This window comes from Echeneis naucrates, chromosome 9, assembly GCF_900963305.1.
Source record: "Echeneis naucrates chromosome 9, fEcheNa1.1, whole genome shotgun sequence".
NCBI classification, from domain to species: domain Eukaryota; kingdom Metazoa; phylum Chordata; class Actinopteri; order Carangiformes; family Echeneidae; genus Echeneis; species Echeneis naucrates.
In genome coordinates, this window is record NC_042519.1 from 290,710 (window position 1) to 306,539 (window position 15,830).

A 15,830-nucleotide genomic window follows, 5' to 3' on the forward strand; every position below is an offset into this window, starting at 1 on the left:
CCTGCAGAACACACCAGTACATTCACCAGACTCATTTGTTGCTCTCATCCTGTGTATATTCTCATTCATCCAGGTCGTAGTCATATCTGTCAACAATGCCGCCCCTCTAAAAAAGAAAGTATTCAAACTGAGGCGGCCGGCTCCCTGGTATAATTCCCTTAAAGCAGACATCAAGGAAATTAGAAAGAAATTGGCGTTCCAGTAAGTCAGAAGAGTCTCAAAGAGCCTGGAAAGATAGCCTAAAAACATATAAAAAGGCTCTCAGCCTAGGTAGAAGAAATTATTACTCAGCACTCATTGAAGAAAACAAGAACAACCACAGGATTCTCTTCAGCACTGTAGCCAGGCTGACAGAGAGCCATAGCTCAGTTGAACCAGTGATCCCCTTAGCTCTAAGCAGCGATGATTTTATTAACTTTTTTACAGATAAAATTCTCACGATCAGAGAAAGAATTTATCTGCTTTTGCCTACATTAGATAGAAATCTCCTACTGAATCAGCTGCGGCGCCTCATTTACATCTGGAATCATTCTCACCTCTGAATCTCTCAGAGCTAGCTTCTATAGTTTCCTCACCCAGACCGTCTAGATTTGATTAATCTGACTTTATTTCTGGGTTATGTACCTCAGGCACTTAAGACCACGGTCATCAAACACCAGCTTAAAAAGCCTAATCTTGATCCAGATGTTTTGGCAAACTATAGTCCCATATCGAACCTTCCATTTATTTCTAAAATCATTGAGAAAGCTGTAGCAAAACATCTATTTCTCTTTCTAGATCTTAGTGCTGCATTCAACACCATAGATCATAATATTTTACTACAGAGACTACAGAGACTACAGAGACTGAGATACGACTCCGTCGTATCTCAGAGAGCTCATAGTTCCTTACTGTCCTAGTAGGCCACTCCACTCTCTAGATGGAGGTTTACTTGTGGTTCCTAGAGTCTCCAAGAGTAAATCTGGAGGCAGATCTTTCAGTTATCAGGCTCCTCTTCCAGGAGCCAACTTCCAGTATTGGTCCAGGGGGCGGACTCTTTCGCAATTTTCAAGACCAGGCTTAAAACTTTCCTGTATAACAGAGCTTATAGTCCTCTACTCTTTAGCTATGCTGCTGTAGGCCTAGGCTACTGGGGGAAGGACTGAGCTTCTCTCTCTCTATCTCTCTCTGTCTGTCTCTCCTTGTCACCTGCTCTCCCCCTCTCCCTCTTTATCTCTCCCTCCCTCTTGCTCACTCTTGCTCTCCTTTCCTCTCCCCTTGCATGCGCTGATAAGAACCATCCTTCTTAAAAAACACAGTTTCACCCAGTTCTATGCATTTATACTGCATTTACTAACCATGTTCTGCCAAAGTCTCTGTCTCTCCCAGTTCCTCTCCTCTCTCTCCCTGTCCTCATCCTGCAGGTGGTGACTCATCACCATCCCATGTTCCTGCAACACCTGCTGGTCCCATATCTTCATGAATTCTGTACTACAATTCAACTCCATGAACTTCATGCAGCCCCCCCAATGCCTATCTCACTCTCTCTCGCTCTCCCACTCTCAACCCAACCGGTCGAGGCAGATGGCCGCCCCCCCTGAGCCTGGTTCTGCCCGAGGTTTCTGCCTCTTAAAGGAAGTTTTTCCTTGCCACTGTCGTCAAGTCCTTGCTCATCAGGGGATCTGTTGGGTCTCGTTAATTAATTTAATGAAGATTTTGGTCTAGACCTGCTCTATATGTAAAGTGCCTTGATGTAACTTTGTTATGATTTGGCACTATACAAATAAATCTGATTTGATTTGATTTGAATTGAATTGAACGTAATAAGTTCGCCAAACCAAAACGTGATCAGGGTGACTTTTGTACTCATGCAGGCGACAGACCCCGTGGCACTTCAAAATTTCCCTCAAATTTTCTAGTTTGTGCGTCACTATTGACTCTTATAGCATTTGGCTATAGAGACAATAGTCTCGATAACTATTGTTATCCTGCACATTTATTCTTCTTCTTTTTTATATTAATATTCCTCTTCTATAAGAATTTTGATTGCAAATTCATCGGAGGGTTAGGGTTAGGGTTAGGGTTAGTCTTTGAATTCACCCCCACGGACCAAAGCCCATCATTTGGGGCCTGTTTGGGATCGGTGTGCTATCGTTTTTCTGGGTAGAATACAATATTTTGGCACTATAAACGGCGAAAATGTGGCCAAAAAACTCCATTCATTCATGAGAATGCTGCTCTTGTATGCTTGTTATAAAATGACAAATGGTCTTTTGGATCCATCCATCCATGCAGGGAGAGGAGGAAGAGGAGGCATACTATTTGTTCCTTGTGCCATCGTTTCTGTTGAAATCAGTTAATTCTAATGCCCACCAGACCCTCCTCCCTCTCACAGCTATCTGGTCCATCCAACCACAGCACTGTCCATACTTAGCTTTTGACAAACAAGCACTTTGATCACTGACAGCAGGGTGTCAGTCCCACCAGGCGACCTTGTTATACCAAATGGTGACAGGCCAATACACATGACCTCAACTTTTATTTTATTATCATAATTTTTTTTGTTTGGTTGGTTGTTTTTTTTTTTTTTTAACAACACATGCATGTGATATGGAAATGAATCTATGATGAACAATGCCTCCACCGACATGCTTTTCTTCTGCCATTGTTTTTACTATTTTGAAAATACAGTGGAGGCTCCTCCTCCTTCTGTTTCATAGCCAAGATGGCAAACGTTGAGGATGAGTCATCATCACTGCGAGTGAATGTACCTCCAGAGTACTGCATGTTGACTTCACAGTGAAAACTGGCAGTAAACGAAAATAAACTGAAACACATTCACAAACTGTTGATTATCCTGTGATTACACAGCTGCCAGAAACAGCAGAACCATCAACAACATACCCATTGTCAATCAAGCATAAACGCAGAACTCTACCTGCTGTCAAACACCGACAGGCTTCTCTACTAGCTGATAGGAGCAGTTCTTTTTTTTCTCCACTGATCGTGTTTGTGTCTTTAAATTAAACATTTGTGTAAAAATTCACCACTCTGACCAGAAGATGCCTACAGGGACCTTTGATTAGAAGACTTTGACCAGAAGCCTTTGGGAACATTCAGTATGTGGGCCTCAGATATTTCCACAGTGGCTCTATCAGAACTTGATGAAACAAGTTTCTGAATGGAGGTTTTGCAGTCAAGACAGACTACATAACCAACAACCAGGCAAAGGCCCCACAGATGAACAAAGTGTCTGATAACAGGAGGTGATGGAGCCGAGTACTCAGACCAGGACCAGAACCTAGGAAGCACCCTTACATAACCCTAACCTAGATCAGAGCATGGTTTGGCTTATCTTTTGCCTGCCAGGACTCTGCACCTGCATGGCCTCTGTGGGCCGATTCTCGCCATATTCTTGTCAGGGCGGTGCAAGGGAGCGTTATACCGATACAAAGCGTCATGCAAACCTGCAGCGCTACATGTGTCCCTCCGGATCCCGGTTTGGTATTTCCTCTGTAGCGCGGCGTTATCCCACCCTGAAGCCACTCCTCAAATCGCCAAACCTCCCTGTGTCCCTGCAGCACAGACTCCGTGCACCAGAGACCAGATCTAAGCCGAACGACAAGCGAACTCACCTGCTTTCAGCGGGGATGGAACCGCAGCCTGGAGGTCTGAGCTCGACCGGCCACACAGTCCTCCATCTTCCCTGTAGCCGTTGCCGCCTGCCCTGGTTTGTCTCTCTCTCTCTCTCTCTCTCTCTCTCTCTCTCTCTCTCTGTGTGTGTGTATGTATTCTCCTCCCGGCCCCTCCCTCCCGCATCACACCATTACAACCGGACTGTAATGGTGAAACCAGAAACAAATGACACATATTTAGACATAGAAATTTTATATTAAATTTTTAAAAAAAACAACACTCCTTTAAATGTGCTGTAAGCCCTCCTCACTAACACTAGGGGGTATTCCATCAACGTCGCCAAATAACGCCCGCTATTCAAGTCCAGACTAACTTGTCGTTCTCCTAACGCAGTTCAGCCTTGTTTAACCCTCCGGTCGTGTTCACCTCCCGCCCCTTACTTTCGTGTTCTCGGTCAAAATTGACCAGTATGTTTGAACTGCTCTTAAATTAGCACAAAAGTCATTTTTCACCACCAAATTTTTATTCACCATTCTTTAGCTGTGAACAATGTCTCAAAGTAGTGTTTAACATGAATTTATAGAATTGGACATAAAATAACTCCAGTGAAAATACAAATAGGCACTGAAAATTGATTACAAAATGAACATGTAATGTAAAAACTAAATGGAAAACCAAAGACCAAACTCCACATGAAGTCGTGTTTGTGTGTGTGCGTGTATGTGAATTCATGCACATGAGTGGCATGTGACACTCAGGTCAGAGTGGGCCTTGCCTATGTTTTGCATTTCTCTCCAGGTGTCCCCAAACGCACACTTCCCCTCCAGGTTTGTCATCTTGAGTATAATTCCCTCAATGGACTTTGGTAAAAAGAGTTGGGAGCTGGACTTGATGTCATCCACACGAGATGTTGCATACCGTGTTGGCCCTGGCGTCATCTTTATGATGTTTTCCACTCTTGCTCTACTTCCTCTGTCCTGGGGGGATGTAGACCAGAGCAAGTGTCCACTCTTGGACTGGAATGTCTCCTCAGGTGCCTGTTCTTCAGGTGCCTCTCCCTCTCCATCTGTTAACTGGTCAGTCTCCTCAAAGTCTGGATCAAAATCTAGGTTGTCTTCCACTTCCGCGACATCCTCCTCAATCTGTGGTTCAATTTCAGTGCCCTCTTCATCATGTCCAAAAAGCTGGCCCAGAACCTCTTCGACAGAGAACCGCTTGTTCAGTGGCCTACTCATTGTGCTCAGAGTAAAAGGAGTGCAAGGCAAACATCATGCTGTATATATGGGGTCTGTGTGAAGATGATACATTGATTAGTCTGGAAGGTGTGGTTCACGTGGGGGATAGGCACAAAAGCGTGGGAAAGAGATGGGTTCACATAAATCAAATCAAATCAGATTTATTTGTATAGTGCCAAATCATAACAAAGTTACATCAAGGCATTTTACATATAGAGCAGGTCTAGAACAAACTCTTTATAAAATTATTTAAAGAGACCAGGAAAAACTTCCTTTAAGAGGCAGAAACCTCGAGCAGAACCAGGCCCCGGGGGGCGGCCATCTGCCTCGACCGATTGGGTTGAGAATGGGAGAGAGAGAGAGATAGTGAGATAGGCATTGGGGGGAGGGTATAGGCAGTAACATGTTGCTGCATGAAGTTCATGGAGTTGAGCTGTAATACAGAATTCATGAAATATGGGACCAGCAGGTGTTGCAGGAACGTTGGATGACGATGAGTCACCACCTGCAGGATGAGGACAGGGAGAGAGAGGAGAGGAACTGGGAGAGACAGAGACTTTGGCAGAACATGGTTAGTAAATGCAGTATAAATGCTTAGAACTGGGTGAAAGTGTGTTTTTTAAGAAGGATGGTTCTTATCAGCGCATGCAAGGGGGAGTAAAGGAGAGCGAGCGAGAGGGAGGGAGAAAGAAAGAGGGAGAGGGGGAGAGAGGGTGACAGGGAGAGACAGACAGCGAGAGAGAGAGAGAGAGAGAGAGATCAGTCCTTCCCCCAGCAGCCTAGGCCTATAGCAGCATAGCTAAAGAGTAGAGTAGTAGACTTACTAACCCTAACCCTCTGTCATACAGGAAAGTTTTAAGCCTGGTCTTGAAAATTACTAAAGAGTCCACCCCCCGGACCGATACTGTAAGTTGGTTCCATAGAAGAGGAGCCTGATAACTGAAAGATCTGCCTCCAGATTTACTCTTGGAGACTCTAGGAACCACAAGTAAACCTCCATCTAGAGAGTGGAGTGGCCTGTTAGGACAGTAAGGAACTATGAGCTCTCTGAGATATGGGGGAGGTTGGCCATTAAGAGCTTTATATATTAAAAGAAGAATTTTGAATTCTACTCTATATTTTACTGGCAGCCAATGAAGAGCAGCTACCACAGGAGAGATATGATGTCTATCTGATAAGTATGATTTGAACCACCTTAGTGCAGTTCCTTTAATTCCAATTTCATGTTCCAGTCTCTGTAGTAAAATATTATGATCTATGGTGTCGAATGCAATAAGATCTAGAAGGAGAAGTATGGAGGCTGATCCATTGTCTGAGGCCATTAGAATGTCATTGGAGACTTTAACCAGCTCTGTTTCTGTGCTATGATGGGCTCTAAATCCTGATTGAAACTGTTCAAACAAACTGTTCCCATCTAGATGGTCGTGTAGTTGTTTTTATACAGCTTCCTCAATGATTTTAGAAATAAATGGAAGGTTCAATATGGGTCTATAGTTTGCCAAAACATCTGAATCAAGATTAGGCTTTTTAAACTGGGGTTTGTTGACCGCGGTCTTAAGTGCCTGAGGTACATATCCCAGAAATAAAGTCAGATTAATCAAATCTAGAATGAATGGCTCAATTAAATAAAAGAAATCTTTAAAGAGGCTAATTGGTACTGGGTCTAATAGACAGGTTGACGGTCTGGATGATGAAACTATAGAAGCTAACTCCGAGAGATTCAGAGGTGAGAATGATTCCAAATGTAAAAGAGTCCTTGCAGCTGATTCGGGAGTTGCTGTATTCAGTAGGAGATTTGTATCTAACGTAGGCAAGAGCTGATAAATTCTTTCTCTGATCGTGAGAACTTTTCTCTGAAAAAATATAATAAAATCATCACAGCTTAGAGCTAAGGGGATCACTGGTTCAACTGAGCTATGGCTCTCTGTCAGCCTGGCTACAGTGCTGAAGAGAAACCTGTGGTTGTTCTTGTTTTCTTCTATGAGTGCTGAGTAATATGAACTTCTAGCACTGCGGAGAGCTTTTTTATATGTTTTTAGGCTCTGTGAGACTCTTCTGACTTACTGGAACACCAATTTCTTTCTAATTTCCTTGATGTCTGCTTTAAGGCACGGATTTGGTAAGTATACCAGGGAGCCAGCGTCCTCAGATTGAATTCTTTCTTTTTGAGAGGGGCGGCATTGTCGAGATTCGAACGCAGTGTGGCCATAGTGCTATTCACAAGGTCATCAACCTGCATATGGGAGAAATCCTCATTTGAATTTAGATATGGCATTGTTGGGAATGATAACCGAATATTCTTTTTAAATTCAGCCACAGCAGCTTCAGATAAACATCTTCTATAGCTGAATTTATTTCTCAATGCTGTGGAGCCCATTAAAGTAAACTCAAATGTAATAAGGTAATGGTCAGTCAGGAGAGAGTTTTAGGGAAGAATTGTTAGCTTGTCAATTTCAATGCCATATGTTAGAACAAGATCAAGGATATGATTGTAGAAGTGAGTGGGTTCATTCACATGCTGGGAAAAGCCAATTGAGTCTAGTAGGGAAAGAAACACAGAACTAAGGCTGTCGCTTTCTACATCAACATGTATATTGAAATCTCCCAGTATAATGATTTTATCTGTACTGAGTACTAACTGATATAAACTCAGAAAACTCTGATAGGAATTCTGAGTACGGAGCAGGTGGATGGTATACTGTAACTAACAGAACTGATTTTTCACCTTTCCAGTCTGAGTGGGAAAGACTAAGAGTGAGGCTTTCAAAAGACCTGCAGCCAGATTTTGGTCTGGGGTTGATTAATAGGCTTGACTGAAATATTGCAGCCACCCCCCCTCCTCGACCTGTGGTACGAGGGATATGAAAATTAACATGAGTTGGGGGTGTAGCTTCATTAATGCTAACATACTCATCCTGCTGCAGCCACGTTTCAGTTATACAAAATAAATCAATACGATGATCAGCTATGAGATCATTTACTAGTAGAGATTTTGATGATAATGATCGAATGTTCAACAGTCCACATTTGATCGCAGTGTTATTTGAGACTGACTTTGTGGCTGTTTTGATTTCAGTTAAGTTTTTGTTTTTAGCTCCTCTTCTGTTTAATTTGGGTTTATTAACTTTCCTAAATTTAGGTGGTCGGGGGACAGACACAGTTTCTATAGACCTAAACATAGACAGAGACTCTATTCTATTCTCGGCAGGTGACCACTCTGACTGAGGCGCAGAGGAGTGTGTTAAACTGCGGCTCTGCCTCCTGGTCTTGACTCGGGATTGTCAGGGTTTTGGATTTATTGGATTATTTTATTTGGATTATTGAACACACAGGGAAGAAAGACAAAGGACAACAGCGCTCATTTTACTTGCAAGGAGAACAGACAGAGATATGTTCAGTGACATTCTCTACCTGCTCTGAAGTATCTCTTCTGTTCTCCCTCTTTTTATTTCCTTAGGTGGTCCCTAGTTAGAAGACGTTGCAGCTCTAAAGGTGGGAATACACAGCTGCAACGTAGTGAATGAATAGACACTTGTTGTATGATTTATATTCAAGTTACGTCACAAGAAACACAAGAAACACATTGAGGGGTTAGTTTATAAACAAAGTAATCTCGCTTCGACATCCTCCCTTTCTTCATAAATCTATCTTCGGAGGTATGATCTCAGCTCCTGCTAGTAAAAACACAAGTTTCTGCATTCTTGCAGGGTTAGTAAAAGTAGAGCAGTACTGTGATAATCACTTTATGTACATTTATTCTAACATTTCCCTCCTGTTTATCACATGCTTGCTCAAATTCTCATATCACTCTGCTCAGTCACTTCATGACGATTTTCAACTGCGAGATCATTTTTATGAACACAAGTAAGTTTACACTTGGAGGTAATGTCTTTAACATTTATAATCTTTTTAAACTGAGAACAAATCCAGTACATTTTTAATAGGGTCTTCTTCTCCACTACTCTCCTCATCAGTTTGAGAATTACTATCCAGCAAGGGGTACATTTGAGCCACTTTATCTTCCAAGGGTGAAATTGCTGTAGTAATTAGACGGTTAAGAAGAGAACGCAGGCAGGGCACACAACAACATCCACACAAGGTTAAGATTGCAGTAAACACTGCTATAGAGACCAAAACAGAGGACACTAGAGCTTTATATATTCCGAAAACATCCATCCAGGAATCCCACATTGAGGGGTCAAACCCAGAGTGTTCTTTCATCTTGCCATTGAGAGCTCGAAGTCCCTCTATGGCCTTAGTAAGGCTGCCATCAGCAGCTGTGTTGTTGGGGATGAACGTGCAACACTGCTCTCTGAACATAGCACACACACCTCCTTTCTCAGCCAACAACATGTCCAGGGCTATCCTGTTCTGGAATGCCATGAGAGAAGTCGCAGAAAACTGTCCATGTACCGCCTCAAAGCCGCTCTGTGTCCAATTACCTAACTTTTGAACGTTGTAGTGGATGTAGTTGATCCTGTCTGCATTTTTATTAATTGTACACCACCAACATAAAAATGACTGAATCCTGCTGCTGCTTGATCTACTAATTTGTATTCATCTGGAAAACGTCGTGGTACACCGATTGCGTCAATGTATGTAGGATCACCATCTGCTAACCAGGTTGCAGATCTTTTCTTGCAATGCCATTGTTCAGGCAAAACACTAAATAAGCTAGCAATGAGTTCTTTAGCAGAGATAGGGTGTATGGACACTGGTAGTAATAGTGTTACTAGAGCACAAAATCCTGTCACATTTTTAGGCAATTTGTCAAATAATCTGTCATCACCACACCACCACCAAATGTCCCCTCGAGGCACCGGTTTGAAATGTCCAGTCACAGTTATTATCTCGGAGCACCACTCACTGGAGAGATTGCCTAAAAGCTTTCCACCCCCTGTTATGTTTATACAAGTGAAGTTTCCAAATGCAACTCTTTTGGAAAATATAAGTTTCTCTTTTTCTGATATAGTGACTGGAAACACGAAATCCCACTTCGCACAAGTGATGCTCGGATTTGTTTTATTCATCACTTCCACAACACATTTTTTATCGATCGTTGCAGGTATTATTTGTAGTATCGGCCTAGGACCCATACACACTACACAATCTCCTATTTGCAGCTTGTTCTACCATAAGTAACCATAAGTAACCAGTTGTTGCTTTGTCCTGAAATACCTGTTATAACTTGAAACCATTCATCAACTTTTATCTCACCATCATGGTTAATAATTTGTATGTTAACAGCACTTTTTGGGGCCACTCGTGAGGCCTCCTATGGTTTAATTTTTCTGTTCCATTTGTTCTGCTTCAGCAGGGGTGGTCATATTAGGGCAGAGACTCAAATGTACACAGGGGTCCTTGGCAGACTGTCTATATACACAAAGGCTTAAAACATGACATGGAGCCTGTGTAGCATGATCTTCACTATTATCTTGCAAAAGAACTGCGGTGGTATTAAACTTCAAAATTATCTGGTTATTATCTACGCCAAGTTGTAATCGTTTAGTCCAGTTCTGTGCACTTGGATGATACCCGTATGAACCATGTGACCATCCATTTCCACTATATGCAAACACTTGGCCCCATCTGTTCCCTCCAACATGCTGGAAAGCCCTATCTCTTTTCTCAATTTTGTCCTGTTGTGAGTCTAGGTAAAATATATATCCTTTCCACTGATCTGCTGCATTCATTTAAGTTCTTCTCTTTTCAATCAATTTCTTCAACAAGGTGTGACATTTTTTTTAAAAACCAAAAGGCAAAGTACGACCGGTAGGCAGCAACCGTCTCTTCACTCTACACTCACGAAACTTATTCTGAAATGAAGAATTTTTTAAGAGAAATCCCCTTTTATCCCAAAGTAAAGAACTCTGTCCTGCATCTGTTCCAAGTAACCGTACAATTTTAATCTGCCGAAGGCCGTGGTGAAAGCAGCTACAAACACATTGTCTACCTTGTTGGGAGGGGCGATGTAGCGATCTCCGTGCACCCACTGGATCAGAGCCACTTTGTCATTGATGAAGTTAAAGTATTTGACTTTGTGGTCTTCTGAAAACATAAAAGAGAAAAGCTCTTCGGGTTCTGTGATGAGAGACGTCTGACAGAGGTTATTTCTCTGAGCAAACTTTCCCCAGAAGCTGTTGTGACACAATTTAGAAATTTGTCTTTTAGCCGGATTTGGTTTAATTTGGGAGGCGTCCAGCAAAATACCCTGATGCGTCTGATAGTCTCTGACGTATCTTTCCCTGCTCTCCTCATCTACGACCTTGGGCGGGTAACCCGAAGCCTCCTGTTTACCTTTCAAAAACGTCTGCATGTACTTTAGAAAGACGGTGTCGTTCCTGCGATCGAAATGCCACACTTCTGTGATCTTGGCTAAACGATAGCCCATCTCCAAAGCCTTGTTAAACTCTGGCGTGACCCAGACCCCCTTTAAAGCCCTGACCTCGTCACTGTGAGTGCACGCCCCCTGCTGAAAATTCATCTCTGCGCAGGCGCGGCACAGAGTAAACACCAGTTTACCAGAAAGAGTTCTGTACGGTAGAAGGGGGAATAGCAAACCTCTGGGCGGATACACTACGGCTTTGATTAGCCCAAAGTAGCTGCTGGGGTGTTCAAAATCTTTAAGAATTATTTCAGGGTGACCCAGAGGATAAGGGAAACTGCAATTTACATAGGGATACAGGTAGGTCACGTCTACGTAAAGGACGGTTTCGTCAGGCTCAGCCGTGTGTCTCAGCTTCACGGCACACGTCCTGCCTCCATACAAAGCCTTGCAGGGTGACAGAGGCTGAGGAGCGTCGTAACGTCTGACAAAATCTTTCACCCCCTCGTGTGTTTTTTTCATCTCCGCCCACCTGTGCTCCGTCATGACGACAGGTGTGACGCCGTGCTCCAAACGCAACCTCTCTAGTCTCCTCACTGTGCTAGAGTGGAGCTCCTCAAATGTGGTCCCTGTGAGAGGAGAGCGTTCTTGAGGTTGATAGCACACCGGGTATCCGTGATAAAAACATCCCAAATATTCATAGACGTACTTAACGCCTCCTGCTTCTGCGTAACCGTCTACAAAGTACTTTCCCAGCTGTTTTTCACCGGCGTTCAGAGCGTGCTGTATAAAGATGCCGCGGGTGTTAGAAACCCATTCTAACCACTGTATGCTGTCGTGCGAATAAGATTTAAACTGACGTTTGTAATGATCGGGCGGAGGAATGGCTAAGGTTTTGGGCTTGAGAAAATTTGTGAGAAATAGTTTCATGCAGGCCGAGGCTATGGTCGATCTGCTGAAAGGATCCACACCCGTTTCCTGGATGTAACCGTTTCTGAAAACGGTACAAGCCTCAGAGAGAATGTCCACATCGTTTTGAGAATAAAACAGCACTTCTTTTTCAAAGTTAAAGACTCCGCCCCTGACCGTTTCGTACCACGCCTCAAACTCCCTCTTGCCTGTGGCTGTCATGCCATGTCATGTCATACAAAAATCTTCTCCTCTTTTTCATAACATCCTTGTCCAACATTTTATCTACGCTTCTTTTCCCTCCCCCGCGAGGGTTGCGTATCAACTGCACCACTAATTCAAGACCGGCATCCGTCATGACAGACATGTTGGACTGAACCAGTTGAGCGTTCTCAGCTCTGACTATAGAAGACACGCCCTTACTCAGTCTGTCGCCTCTTAGCTCCATCTGTACAACGTCACGAGGCTGTGCTTGCGAGAATGCTCTTTCAAACAGGTCATGAGCGGCTCCCATCACAGAGCTGTAAAATTCTCCATAATCGGCTACGCCTGTCGGAGTCGGGTAATTTTAAATTTGCCTGATTTCTATATTATTGAATCTATTTCTAATCACAACCCCCTCTCCCCCTCTGCCCCCCTACCTCTCATCCTCCACAAGCTCTGCCCCTTGGCCCCCCTCCTCCTCTAGCTCTACCCCTCTGTCCCCCTCCCTCTCATCCTCCACAAGCTTTGCCCCTCGTCCCCCTCCCTCTCCTCAGCCCCTCAAACTACACCTGCGTTTCCCCCCTCCTGAATCTCTAACAGGTGTACGGCCCTGTCTATGGCATTCAAACACTCTGTGTGTGAAACAACCGGTGGAGAAGGTGAATCAAGCCGAGAGAAATGAGAAGAGACGGGGGGCTCAGTCGCAGAATCATTTTCTATAGTTAAATCGTTTATTACAGAACAAAGTTCATTTACAGCATTCGTTAGAGCTTCAGGATGATTCAACTCATCTATAGCTAGGTTTATCGCCAGAAAAGGGTCGTCTGAAAAAATCCTACAACTGTCATTCCCTTTTTGCTCCATGTCACACCTTTTTGAACTCAAACCTCATACGCCAGTGCATACAACCTGTCAAGGAATCTATTGGGGTGTCTGCAGGGTAACCCTAACTCTAACCCTGCAGTTTGGTGACCGTGTGTAGGATGGCGATCTAATTCTTCTTCTGTAGGAAGAGGACCTGCTTCTTTTGTAGGATGAGGACCTTGGTCTCTTGTATGATGGGGACCTGTTTCTTCTGTAGCGCGAATTCCTCCTCTTCTCCTTCCTACAGTCTGAAAAAATAAATAAAATTATTTCCCACTGAGCTATACACGGTCTGTTCATGCAGGTACACAGTTTGAAGTACAGGTTGATGTGAAAAAATAAACTTACAATCTCTTCTGCTAGCGGCAGAGGAAGAAGATGAAGAAGAAGAGCTGCTCGAAGACTCCTTGGATCTTTTCCTTGATTCTCCTCGAGCTTCCTCCCATCTTGAGACCTCCAGGTCCTGGAATAGCTGTGTATCCCCGTACGGTCGCGGCTCTTCAGCCGTGGCTTTCCGGGAGCCTCCGGCCTCTGGAACTGTCTCTGGTACGGGCCCGGTCACGGCTGTAGCTGTTGCTTTTGCGGGAGAACTTTCTCTGAAAACTCTCTCGATTTCGTCCAGATCTTGCGTACAAACTACCGGGAAAAAATACCATAAAAAATAAAAATAATAATATGAATATAATCTCGATAAAGACGCAACACTTACCATCAGGAAAATAATCAAAAGTCAGACACTCCAACTCACCCTCTAAAAGACCGCCTGTAAAAACAAGTCTTTAAAGAAAATATACACATGACAAAAAAAAAAACTTTTCAGAAACAATCTGCGTTATCTTAAAATGACTTACCATTGTTCATTTCCTTCTTCCGTCGCTCCGAGTGGTCAACTGATCGCAACTTGTCAATCGATCGTTTTGTCAATAGACAGGCTGTGCTCGCTGTGGCCGTCTGTGTGCTTCTTGGTTTTTTAAACCCCTCCCTGTCACGTCAGTGTAACTCATCTGTGATTGACGGTCAATTGAGTGTTTTTTCTGGTAAACGCAGAGTCTGAGATTTTGTCCCTCCAGACACACCCTGATAGTTTTTTTTTTTTTTTTTTTTTTTTTTTACCCTTCATAGATAAACAAAACTTTTTACCATATGTAATAAACACAGCAGAGTCAGAGTCTTGTCCTTTCTTGGAATGAGAAGATGGACTAGTTCTTTGTAAGGTTTGCATAAAGAGAACAACTTTCAGATTAGTCTAAAAATGACTCTTATTCAACACACTCTGTCTATCTTGTAATGTGAAGACAGAGTCCCTTAACCTTTCATTCTTACTTTTTTTGTTTTTGAGAGTTTTGCCTAAAGAGAAACACAAATTTCAGATTATTTAACACACTGTCTATCTTGTAATGTGAAGACAGAGTCCCTTAACCTTTCATTCACACTGTTTTTTACGATATGTAATAAACACATTAGAGTCCCTCAAGACTCACCTGATAGTTTTTTAACCCTTCATAGATAAACAAAACTTTTCACCCAGTGTAATAAACACATCAGAGTCAGGGTCTTGTCCTTTCTTGGAATGAGAAGATGGACTTGTTCTTTGTAAGGTTTGCATCAAGACAGAAACACTATGTGTCATGTGAATATCACCGTCAATATCCTTTCATTACAGCAAAGGTTTGTACAACGGACGAAAATTACAAAAGACCCAAGTAAGTAACCCCTTCACAGGGAGAAAACACAACTTTCACATGATTTAAAACGATAATTTAAAACCATTGTTTTGTACTCCCTCTTTGTAGAGAAACACTCTGTGAATATTTTTTTAAATACATACGCAATCGGCTACTTTCACTCTAGCAAAACACGTCCTCCCGGAAATGAATTTGCCGCCATTCTGCTCAGCCCCGCCCTTGAATGATCTGATTGGTTGTGACCTCATCGCCAGGAGCGTGGAAAATACCAGGGGAGTGGTTACGAGCGGGAAACGCTCTCATTGGTCGAGACCGGAGGGGTCAAAAATTCAACGAAGATCAAAGGACCTGTCAAGTTTGACGAGAAGGTGTACATATTACTCTCTCCAGTGATGCTATCTGAGTGAGACGAGAGGATCGTTTCCATCTCCGAGATTGTAGAAGTGTGTTTAGCCATGGTGGTGGAGATGGACTCCAGAGCTGAATTAATTGGGGTGAGGGCCGCATTCAGAGAGGCTGGTACTTTTGGTACTTGGTACTTTTCCTATATTCTATTATATTATATATATAAGTTCAATGCGAGCGTTTCCAAAGTGAGGGGGGAAGACCCTGAACCCACCGTTCCGACCAGAGAAGGGAAGAGTCTGTTGGCCTGTTTTTTTCAAGCTTGTTTGCTTGAAAATTAGTCCATGCATTCGTAACTTCTAGGCTGGACTACTGTAACTCATTACTATTTGGATGTCCAAACAAATCTCTTAAAGGCCTTCAGTTGATTCAGAATGCTGGTGCATAAATATTAACAGGAACTAGGAAAAGAGATCACATCTTTCCTGTGTTAGCTGCTTTTCATTGGCTGCCAGTAAAATCCAGAGTATAATTTAAAATCCTTCTGTTAACATATAAAGCTCTTAATAATGGTCAACCTCCATCATATCTCAGAGACCTCATAGTTCCATATTGTCTTGTAGCCTACTCTGTTCCCTTGATGGAGGT

At 43.0% G+C, this 15,830-nt stretch overlaps 1 protein-coding gene and 1 pseudogene across 3 annotated transcripts in view; both read right to left on the reverse strand.

The window, feature by feature from the left end:
• apba1a (amyloid beta (A4) precursor protein-binding, family A, member 1a) overlaps nt 1-3,701 on the reverse strand; it is a 55,821-nt gene extending 52,120 nt beyond the window's left edge. For all 3 annotated transcript variants that reach the window (XR_003841114.1, XM_029511298.1, XM_029511296.1), the window contains exon 1: nt 3,615-3,701. The gene's annotated coding sequence lies outside the window, so the exon portion shown is untranslated. The remainder of the gene's footprint in view (nt 1-3,614) is intronic.
• Nucleotides 3,702-6,025: 2,324 nt separating this feature from the next.
• LOC115049240 (uncharacterized) lies at nt 6,026-8,940 on the reverse strand (annotated as a pseudogene).
• Nucleotides 8,941-15,830: the final 6,890 nt, after the last annotated feature.